This window comes from Ranitomeya variabilis, chromosome 8 (assembly GCF_051348905.1).
Source record: "Ranitomeya variabilis isolate aRanVar5 chromosome 8, aRanVar5.hap1, whole genome shotgun sequence".
Taxonomy (NCBI): domain Eukaryota; kingdom Metazoa; phylum Chordata; class Amphibia; order Anura; family Dendrobatidae; genus Ranitomeya; species Ranitomeya variabilis.
This window is the reverse complement of record NC_135239.1, coordinates 118,260,931-118,273,233: the sequence shown is the minus strand read 5'-3', so window position 1 is coordinate 118,273,233 and position 12,303 is coordinate 118,260,931.

The window sequence follows — 12,303 nt, the reverse complement described above, 5'->3', positions numbered from 1 at the left end:
TCATTGGCGTCTGGTAGATTTTGTCTAGCTGTTCCGGGGTTAATTTACCTGATCCTCGGATTGGAAGCTGGGCCATTTCCATAGCCTTTAAATAGTTCTCCTGATCATTGGGCGTCGCCGATTATAGCTTCTGTCTTGCGTTGTTATCTCGATCTGGATTGGAGAGCTGGTGGTTGGAGATTCGTTGCTGGTGGTGTATATTCCTTCGTCTTATATACTCCTTCCTATATTTGTGTTTATTTTGCCCTGCACATTTATAGTGTATTCCTGAGTGTCTGCAGCGTGGTGTATATTTTCCTTTATCCTTGTCTGTGCTAACTGTGGGTATTTAAGTATTACCTCTTCATTGGGTGGTGGGTTGAGGTTTCAGCCTAGGGCTGAGCTCAGGAGTTAGGGTGAGGTTCGAGGCCTGAACATGCACACCATCAGTGTAAACTTCAGGTAGAGGGTCAGTCAGGATTTCCCTAGTCTTAGGGAAATTGCAGGGGCCCGGTTTATTAGCTCTCGCTCACCTAGTCTCTCCCTGACATTATAATCGGCCTAACAAAAAAATAAAAAATAAAAAAAGGGGTTTCTTTTTTTTTGTTGTTTTGTCATGAATCCCATGACTTACGTAACCCACCAGTTGGAGGCGCTGTCCCTACAGGTCACTGAGTTGAGGGGGGCAGTGCAGTAACAGGGACTAGCAGTGTCCAATGTGCAAGCTGGAGCGACAGGAAGAGTTACTGAGCCTAAATTTCCGTTGCCTGAAAAATTTGCTGGGGAACGCAGTAAATTTGTTTCTTTTCGTGAAGCTTGCAAACTATATTTCCGTATGCGCCTGATATCTTCGGGTAATGAGGCTCAGCGTGTGGGCCTGGTGTTGTCATTGTTAAGTGGGGATCCCCAAGCATGGGCGTTTTCTTTGCCATCTGACTCTGCTGCATTTGTCTCTGTGGAGAGTTTTTTTTCTTCTCTTGGGAAAATCTACGATGAACCTGACTGAATGGCTCTGGCAGAATCTAAGATACGCTCTATTCACCAGGGGGAGCGAGTTGCAGAGGATTACTGTTCTGAATTTCGTCGCTGGGCGATCGATACCCAATGGAATGATGCAGCATTGCGGAGTCAGTTTAAACATGGGATTTCTGGAAGGGTTAAAAAAGCCCTTCTGATGTACGAGACTCCTACTTCTCTAGATTCCGCTATGAATCTGGTTGTCCGCATTGATCGCCGTTTACATCAGGGGGAGCATGAGACACCGCCTATGGGAGAGGGTTTAGGTTCACGTGAGGTTGCTGCAGGTGAGCCCACGGAGCCTATGCAAATCGCAGGGGTGTCACATGTCAAGCATCGAGCCCCTGAGCTCAGAAAGCAGGGAGCCTGTTTTTACTGTGGTAAAACTGGTCATTTTATTAACATCTGTCCTCTGCTGCCTAAGAAAAATGCAACGGCGGAAAACTTCTGAGCTCAGAGGGTGTGGAGGAGACCAGTCTGAGCTTATGTATATCCTCCATGGTGGTTTCTCAGTGCATGCTCCCTGCTAAGGTTTTTGTTGCTGGCAGTGAGCTGCCAATTACTGTTTTTGTGGATAGTGGTTCAGCCACAAATCTCATTGATGAGGGGTTTGCGCGCACAGCAGGTTTTAGGATTGAAAAACTGTCTCATCCTATCCGCGTGGTCACCATCAATGCTGCTCCTCTCTCTCAGGGGGAGATTACTGAATTTGTGGCTGAGGTGAAACTCCACATTGGAGTTCTACATTCTGAGCGGGTTACATGTAAGGTGCTCAGGAATCTTCCTGCTCAGGTGGTTTTGGGTTTTCCTTGGTTGTCTATGCACAACCCGGTAATTAACTGGAAAACTCAGGACATAATTCGGTGGAGCGAGTTCTGCCAGGAGAATTGCCTGGCCACATGTGTGGCTGCGGTGACTTCAAGCGTTCCGGAGTCACTTCAGGATTTTGTGGATGTGTTCTCTGAGAAGGGTTGTTCAGAGTTGCTGCCACATCGTCCTTATGACTGTTCTATCAGGTTTAAACCAGGGGCCAAATTACCTAAAGCAAGGATGTTTAACATCTCCGGTCCGGAGAGACAAGCGTTAAAAGATTACATTGCTGAAAGCTTGAGCAAAGGGCACATCAGGCCGTCATCCTCGCCGGTGGCAGCAGGGTTCTTCTTTGTGAAGAAAGATGGCGGATTACGCCCGTGTTTGGATTTCAGGGAGTTGAACCAGATTACGGTTCGTGATCCATACCCTATGCCTCTGATACCAGATTTGTTCAACCAGGTGGCAGGTGCTAAGTAGTTCACCAAGCTTGACCTCAGGGGGGCGTACAACCTCATAAGAGTCCGTCAAGGTGATGAGTGGAAGACGGCTTTTAATACCCCTGAGGGTCATTTTGAAAGTTTGGTGATGCCGTTTGGGTTGACTAACGCACCTGCAGTGTTCCAACATTTCATCAATGATGTGTTCTCGCATGTTTTGGGGAAATTCGTCATCGTGTACCTAGATGACATTCTCATATATTCTTGCGACCGTGCGGCTCATTTAGATCATGTCAGGCAGGTGTTACAGCTACTCAGAGAGAATAAGCTGTATGCTAAACTTGAGAAATGTGTATTTTCTGTTCAAGAGTTGCCTTTCTTGGGTTATATTGTGTCTGCTTCTGGTTTTAAAATGGACGCCGCTAAGGTGCAGGCGGTGCTGCATTGGGAACGTCCTGATAACCTGAAAGCACTTCAGCGGTTCCTTGGGTTTTCTAACTACTATAGGAAATTTATCAAGGATTTTTCCATCATTGCTAAACCGCTAACTGACATGACTAAAAAGGGTACCAATTTCTCTGTTTGGCCTGAGGCTGCTGTGCGCGCATTTGAATTTCTTAAGAACAGTTTTGTTTCAGCCCCCATTCTTGTGCAGCCAGACGTATCTAAACCATTTGTTGTGGAAGTCGATGCGTCTGAGGTTGGTGTGGGGGCGGTACTATCTCAAGGCTCATCTTTGAGTGGTTTACGTCCGTGCGCCTATTTCTCCAAGAAACTGTCGTCCGCCGAACGTAATTACGATATCGGCAACAGGGAGTTGTTGGCAATTAAGTTGGCTTTTGAGGAATGGCAACACTTCCTGGAGGGGTCGGTCCAGCAGGTAACTGTTATAACCGATCATAAGAATCTGCTGTATTTGGAGTCAGCCAAGCGTCTGTCCCCCAGGCAGGCTCGCTGGGCATTGTTTTTCACGCGGTTCAATTTTGTGGTCACTTACAGACCGGGGTCTAAAAACACTAAGGCGGATGCTCTGTCCAGGTGTTTTCCGGGGGGAGAACCTCGGGAGGATCCAGTACCCATCCTCCAAAAGGGTGTTGTGGTTTCGGCTCTCACTACCGAGGTTGAGGCTGAAATTGCTGAGGCTCAGGAGGAGGTACCATCTGAGCTTCCCGTCAACAAATCTTTTGTTCCGCTTCATCTCCGCCTAAAGGTTTTGGCGGAGCATCATGATGCCGTCCTGGCTGGTCACCCAGGGGTTGGAGGTACCTTGGAGTTGGTGTCATGTCAGTTTTGGTGGCCCAAGATCCGACAGGACGTGGTCTCATACGTGTCAGCTTGTACCACGTGCGCTAGGGCTAAGACGCCCCGCTCCCATCCTGTTGGCACACTACTTCCTCTTGAGGTACCTTGTAAGCCTTGGATGGAAATCTCCATGGATTTCATCACTGATTTGCCCTCATCAGCTGGAAACACGGTCATATAGGTGATTGTTGATCGTTTTTCTAAAATGTCGCACTTTGTGTCTTTGCCTGCGTTGCCTAACGCTAAGACTCTGGCTCAGGTATTTGTGCAGGAGGTGGTCAGACTTCATGGGGTTCCGTCTGACATCGTGTCTGATAGGGGGTCTCAGTTTGTGGCAAAATTTTGGAGAGCGTTTTGCTCATGGCTGGGAATCAAGTTATCTCATTCTTCGGCGTTTCATCCACAGTCAAATGGTCAGACTGAGCATATGAACCAAAATTTGGAACAGTACTTACGCAGCTTTGTCTCTGATAACCAGGAGGAGTGGTCTACCTTTCTTCCTTTGGCTGAGTTTGCTATCAATAATCACCGCCAGGAGTCGTCTGGGGAGTCTCCGTTTGTTTGTGTTTACGGGCTACATCATCAATTTTGTACCTTGAGTCAGAGGGGCTCTTCCGGCGTTCCGGAGGAGGACCAGTTAGTAACACAATTGTCATCAGTCTGGAGGAGAGTTAAACAGCGCCTGTTGAGTGTGGGTGCTAGGTACAAACGTGTGGCTGACAGTAGGCGTGTGCCAGGTCCGGACCTGAGTGTGGATGACTGGGTGTGGTTATCCACAAAAAACATAAGACTCAAGATACCGTCCCTTAAGCTGGGTCCATGGTTTATTGGTCCATTTAGGGTCACCGCCGTCATTAACCCAGTTGCGTACCGATTGGAGCTCCCTACGGTGTATAAGATACACAATGTGTTCCACAGGTCTCTTCTAAAGAAGGTGGTGGGTTCTGTGGACACGGCGCCTATGCCCCCTCCAGTCTTGGTGGATGGTAATTTGGAGTTTGAAGTCTCCAAGGTGGGTGACTCTTGTGTAGTGCGTCACACTTTACAGTACTTGGTACACTGGCGTGGTTATGGGCCTGAGGAGAGGTCCTGGGTACCAGCCTCGGACGTTCATGCTGACCGGCTGGTCAGGTTGTTTCACCGCCGTCATCCGGACAAGCCGGGTCCTATAAGCCGTGAGGGCCCTGGGGTCCCTCGTAGAAGGCGGGGTACTGTCATGTCGGACGCTGTTGAGACCAGGTCGTCCGACAGACAGCGGTAATTCCGCTTTTGACCACTATTTACTCATTGGCGTCTGCTAGATTTTGTCTAGCTGTTCCGGGGTTAATTTACCTGATCCTCGGATTGGAAGCTGGGCCATTTCCATGGCCTTTAAATAGTTCTCCTGATCATTGGGTGTCGCCGATTATAGCTTCTGTCTTGCGTTGTTATCTCGGTCTGGAGTGGAGAGCTGGTGGTTGGAGATTCGTTGCTGGTGGTGTATATTCCTTCGTCTTATTTACTCCTTCCTATATTTGTGTTTATTTTGCCCTGCACATTTATAGTGTATTCCTGAGTGTCTGCGGCGTGGTGTATATTTTCCTTTATCCTTGCCTGTGCTAACTGTGGATATTTAAGTATTACCTCTTCACTGGGTGGTGGGTTGAGGTTTCAGCCTAGGGCTGAGCTCAGGAGTTAGGGTGAGGTTCGAGGCCTGAACATGCACACCATCAGTGTAAACTTCAGGTAGAGGGTCAGTCAGGATTTCCCTCGTCTTAGGGAAATTGCAGGGGCCCGGTTTATTAGCTTTCGCTCACCTAGTCTCTCCCTGACATTATAATCGGCCTAACAACAACAACAAAAAAAAAGGGGTTTCTTTTTTTTTGTCATGGATCCCATGACTTCCATAACCCGCCAGTTGGAGGCGCTGTCCCTACAGGTCACTGAGTTGAGGGGGGCAGTGCAGCAACAGGGAATAACAGTGTACAATGTGCAAGCTGGAGCGACAGGAAGAGTTACTGAGCCTAAATTTCCGTTACCTGAAAAATTTGCTGGGGAACGCAGTAAATTTGTTTCTTTTCGTGAAGCTTGTAAACTATATTTCAGTATGCGCCCGATATCTTCGGGTAATGAGGCTCAGCGTGTGGGCCTGGTTTTGTCTGTTATGATCCGGTGACCTTGGAGCCGCATGAGACTTTCTCAGGAGAAGGTGGAACCTGTACGGTCAGCAAACCCTAAACTGACACCGCAACTAGAAGTAGCCGTGGGGTGTACCTAACACATCCTAGACACCTCGATACAGCCGGAGGACTAAATACCCCTATAGATGGAAATGGGAATTCTATCTTGCCTCAGAGCAGAACCCCAAAGGATAGGCAGCCCCCCACAAATATTGACTGTGAGTATAAGAGGAAGGACATACGCAGGCAGAAATCAGGATATAGCAAAAGAGGCCATGCTAGCTAAATAGGACAGGATAGGACAGAATACTAAGCGGTCAGTATTAAAACCTTAAAAATATCCACAGCAGATAACACAAAAATTCCACATCTAACTAAGACATGAAATGTATCTCTGCATCTCCTGAGAATCCAACTAGACTGAAAATATCCAAACACAGTCTAAGCTGGACAAGAAAAAACAATGAATAGCACTGAACTGCAAAGCACACCGCATGTGTGCAGCAGAAACAAAACCAGACACTTATCTTGGCTGATTTGGCAGCAGGGCAGGAGGAACCAGACAGAGATGAATAACCTCCAAGAACAATGGACAACTGGCAAGGACTAATGAATCCTGCACACCTAAATACCCCAGTCAGAGCTGCAATCAGCAGGAACACTTGCCCAGGATTGCAACCCAGGGACAACTGCATTACCACCAGCAACCACCGGGGGGGAACCCAAGAGCATAATTCACAACAGTACCCCCCCTTGAGGAGAGGTCACCAAACCCTCACCAGAGCCCCCAGGCCAATCAGGACGAGCCAGATGAAAGGCACGGACCAAATCAGCAGCATGGACTTCAGAGGCAAAAACCCAAGAATTATCCTCCTGGCCATAACCCTTCCATTTGACAAGGTACTGAAGCCTCCGCCTCGAAAAGCGAGAATCCAAAATTTTCTCAACCACATACTCCAACTCCCCATCAACCAACACAGGGGCTGGAGGATCAACAGAGGGAACAACGGGCACCACATATTTCCGCAATAAAGATCTATGGAAGACATTATGGATAGCAAAAGAGGCCGGAAGGGCCAATCGAAAGGACACCGGATTAATAATCTCAGAAATCCTATAAGGACCAATAAACCGAGGCTTAAACTTAGGGGAAGAAACCTTCATAGGAACATGACGGGAAGACAACCAAACCAGATCCCCCACCCGAAGCCGGGAACCAACACACCGACGACGGTTAGCAAAACATTGAGCCTCCTCCTGGGACAACACCAAATTGTCCACCACATGAGCCCAAATCTGCTGCAGCCTGTCAACCACAGAATCCACACCAGGACAGTCTGAAGGCTCAACCTGCCCTGAAGAAAAACGAGGATGAAAAACTAAATTACAAAAGAAGGGCGAATACCAAAGTAGCTGAACTAGCCCGATTATTAAGGGCAAACTCGGCCAATGGCAAGAAAGCCACCCAATCATCCTGATCAGCAGACACAAAGCATCTCAAATAAGTTTCCAAAGTCTGATTAGTTCGCTCGGTCTGGCCATTTGTCTGAGGATGAAATGCGGAAGAAAAAGACAAATCAATGCCCAGCCTAGCACAAAAGGCCCGCCAAAACCTAGAAACGAACTGGGAACCTCTGTCAGACACAATATTCTCCGGAATACCATGCAAACGAACCACATGCTGAAAAAACAACGGAACCAAATCAGAAGAGGAAGGAAATTTAGGCAAAGGCACCAAATGAACCATCTTAGAGAACCGGTCACAAACAACCCAGATAACAGACATCCTCTGGGAAACCGGAAGATCCAAAATAAAATCCATAGAAATATGCGTCCAAGGCCTCTCAGGGACCGGCAAAGGCAAAAGCAACCCGCTAGCACGGGAACAACAAGGCTTGGCCCGCGCTCAAGTCCCACAGGACTGCACAAAAGAACGTACATCACGTGACAAAGAAGGCCACCAAAAGGACCTACCCACCAAATCTCTGGTACCAAAAATACCAGGATGGCCAGCCAACACAAAACAATGAACCTCAGAAATCACTCTACTAGTCCATCTATTCGGAACAAACAGTTTCCCCGCTGGACAGCGGTCAGGTTTGTCAGCCTGAAATTCCTGAAGAACCCGTCGTAAATCAGGGGAAATGGCAGAAAGAACCACCCCTTCTTTCAAAATCTCGACCGGTTCAAAGACCTCAGGAGAATCGGGCAAAAAACTCCTAGAGAGGGCATCAGCCTTAATGTTCTTAGAACCCGGAAGATACGAGACCACGAAATCAAAACGGGAAAAAAACAAGGACCATCGAGCCTGTCTAGGATTCAGCCGCTTGGCAGACTCGAGGTAAATCATATTTTTGTGATCAGTCAAGACCACAATACGGTGCTTAGCTCCCTCAAGTCAATGTCGCCACTCCTCAGGCAACAACTCCCAATTGCCGACATCATAATTGCGTTCAGCAGTCGAAAATTTACGGGAAAAGAATGCACACGGTTTCATCAAGGACCCAACAGGATCCCTCTGAGACAAAACGGCCCCTGCCCCAATCTCAGAAGCGTCAACCTCAACCTGAAACGGAAGAGAAATATCCGGTTGACGCAACACCGGAGCAGAAGTAAATCGGCGTTTAAGCTCCTGAAAGGCAGAGACAGCCGCAGAGGACCAATTCGTCACATCAGCGCCTTTCTTTGTCAAATCGGTCAAGGGTTTAACCACACTGGAGAAGTTAGCAATGAAACAGCGATAAAAATTAGCAAAGCCCAAAAATTTCTGAAGGCTCTTCACGGATGTGGGTTGAATCCAATCATGAATGGCCTGAACCTTAACCGGATCCATCTCTATAGATGAGGGAGAAAAAATGAAGCCCAAAAAAGAAACCTTCTGCACTCCAAAGAGACACTTAGACCACTTCACAAACAAGGCTTTATCACGAAGGATCTGAAATACCATCCTGACCTGTTCCACATGGGACTCCCAATCATCGGAAAAAATTAAAATGTCATCCAAATATACAATCATGAATTTATCAAGATAAGTCCTTAAGATATTGTGCACGAAGGACTGAAAAACAAATGGAGCATTAGAGAGCCCGAATGGCATCACAAGGTATTCAAAATGGCCTTCGGGCGTATTAAACACAGTTTTCCATTCATCACCCTGCTTAATACGAACAAGATTATATGCCCCCCGAAGGTCAATCTTCGTAAACCAACTAGCCCCCTTAATCCTAGCAAACAAATCAGAAAGCAGAGGTAAAGGGTATTGAAACTTGACCGTGATCTTATTCAAGAGGCGATAATCAATACATGGTCTCAAGGAGCCATCCTTCTTAGCAACAAAAAAAAACCCGCTCCCAACGGTGAAGAAGATGGCCGAATATGCCCTTTCTCCAAAGACTCCTTAACATAACTCCGCATGGCGGTATGTTCAGGCACAGACAGGTTGAAATGTCGGCCCTTAGGAAACTTACAGCCTGGAATCAAGTCAATCGCGCAATCACAGTCCCTATGCGGTGGGAGAGAACTGGACCTGGGCTCATCGAATACATCCTGAAAATCAGACAAAAACTCTGGAATTTCAGAAGAGGAAGAAGAGGAGATTGACATCAAAGGAACATCATTATGAACCCCCTGACATCCCCAACTAGTCACAGACATAGACTTCCAATCCAACACAGGATTATGTGCCTGCAACCACGGAAAACCCAGCACGATAGCATCATGCAAATTATGCAACACCAGAAATCGACAGTCTTCCTGATGGGCTGGTGCCATGCACATGGTCACCTGTGTCCAGAACTGGGGCTTATTTTTAGCCAAAGGTGTAGCATCAATGCCCCTTAAAGGAATAGGGTTCTGCAAAGACTGCAAGGGAAATCCACAACGCCTGGCAAACTCAAAGTCCATTAAATTCAAAGCGGCGCTTGAATCCACAAACGCCATGACAGAAAACGGTGACAATGAGCATATTAAGGACACAGATAACAGAAATTTAGGTTGTACAGTACTGATGGTAAATGAAGTAGTGATCCTCTTTGTATGCTTAGGGCAGACTGAAATGACATGAGAAGCATCACCACAATAAAAACACAACCTATTCTGACGTCTGAATCCATGTTGTTCTGTTCTAGACAGAATCCTATCACACTGCATTGACTCAGGCATCTGCTCTGAGGACAACGCCGCAGCGCGCACAGTTCTGCGCTCCCGCAAGTGCCGATCAATCTGAATGGCCAAAGACATAGAATCATTCAGACCGAAAGGCGTGGGAAACCCCACCATAACATCTTTGACATATTCAGAAAGACCCTTTCTGAAAATTGCCGCCAAAGCATCATCATTCCATTTAGTCAACACAGACCATTTTCTAAATTTCTGACAATACAATTCTGCTGCTTCTTGACCCTGAACCAGGGCCAACAAGGTTTTCTCCGCTTGATCCACCGAATTTGGTTCATCATATAATCCTAAAGCCTGAAAAAAGGCGTCTACATTAAACAAGGCCGGATTCCCAGATTCCAGGGAAAATGCCCAATCCTGAGGATCGCCACGCAGCAGGGAGATGACAATTTTAACCTGCTGAATGGAATCACCAGAGGATCGAGGTTTCAGAGCAAAAAACAGTTTACATTTGTTTTTAAAACTCAAAAATTTGGACCTGTCCCCAAAAAACAAATCAGGAGCAGGAATCCTAGGCTCCAAAACTGGAGTCTGAACAATATAATCAGAAATACCCTGTACCCTAGCAGCAAGCTGGTCCACACGAGAAGCCAATCCCTGAACATCCATGCTAGCACAAGACTCCTCAGCCACCCAGAAAAAAAGAGGGAAGAGGAGACAAAACAGACTACAGAAAAAAATGGCTCAACACCTTTCTTCCCTTCTACTGAGATGCATTTAACTCATTGTTGGCCAGTTGTACTGTTATGATCCGGTGACCTTGGAGCCGCATGAGACTTTCTCAGGAGAAGGTGGAACCTGTACTGACCGCAAACCCTAAACTGACACCGCAACTAGAAGTAGCCGTGGGGTGTACCTAACACATCCTAGACACCTCGACACAGCCGGAGGACTAAATACCCCTATAGATGGAAATGGGAATTCTATCTTGCCTCAGAGCAGAACCCCAAAGGATAGGCAGCCCCCACAAATATTGACTGTGAGTATAAGAGGAAGGACATACGCAGGCAGAAATCAGGATTTAGCAAAAGAGGCCATGCTAGCTAAATAGGACAGGATAGGACAGAATACTAAGCGGTCAGTATTAAAACCTTAAAAATATCCACAGCAGATAACACAAAAATTCCACATCTAACTAAGACATGAAATGTATCTCTGCATCTCCTGAGAATCCAACCAGACTGAAAATATCCAAACACAGTCTAAGCTGGACAAGAAAAAAACAATGAATAGCAATGAACTGCAAAGCACACCGCATGTGTGCAGCAGAAACAAAACCAGACACTTATCTTGGCTGATTTGGCAGCAGGGCAGGAGGAACCAGACAGAGATGAATAACCTCCAAGAACAATGGACAACTGGCAAGGACTAATGAATCCTGCACACCTAAATACCCCAGTCAGAGCTGCAATCAGCAGGAACACCTGCCCAGGATTGCAACCCAGGGACAACTGTATTACCACCAGCAACCACCGGGGGGAACCCAAGAGCAGAATTCACAACAGTTGTCATTGTTAAGTGGGGATCCCCAAGCATGGGCGTTTTCTTTGCCATCTGATTCTGCTGCATTTGTCTCTGTGGAGAGTTTTTTTTCTTCTCTTGGGAAAATCTACGATGAACCTGACAGAATGGCTCTGGCAGAATTTAAGATATGCTCTATTCGCCAGGGGGAGCGAGTTGCAGGGGATTACTGTTCTGAATTTCGTCGCTGGGCGATCGATACCCAATGGAATGATGCAGCATTGCGGAGTCAGTTTATACATGGGATTTCTGGAAGGGTTAAAAAAGCCCTTCTGATGTACGAGACTCCTACTTCTCTAGATTCCGCTATGAGTCTGGTTGTCCGCATTGATCGCCGTTTGCGTCAGGGGGAGCATGAGACACCACCTATGGGAGAGTGTTTAGGTTCACGTGAGGTTGCTGCAGGTGAGCCCACGGAGCCTATGCAAATCGCAGGGGTGTCACATGTCAAGCATCGAGCCCCTTAGCTCAGAAAGCAGGGAGCCTGTTTTTACTGTGGTAAAACTGGTCATTTTATTAACATCTGTCCTCTGCTGCCTAAGAAAAACCCAACGACAGAAAACTTCTGAGCTCAGAGGGTGTGGAGGAGACCAGTCTGAGCTTATGTATATCCTCCATGGTGGTTTCCCAGTGCATGCTCCCTGCTAAGGTTTTTGTTGCTGGCAGTGAGCTGCCAATTACTGTTTTTGTGGATAGTGGTTCAGCCACAAATCTCATTGATGAGGGGTTTGCGCGCACAGCAGGTTTTAGGATTGAAAAACTGTCTCATCCTATCCGCGTGGTCACCATCAATGCTGCTCCTCTCTCTCAGGGGGAGATTACTGAATTTGTGGCTGAGGTGAAACTCCACATTGGAGTTCTACATTCTGAGCGGGTTACATGTAAGGTGCTCAGGAATC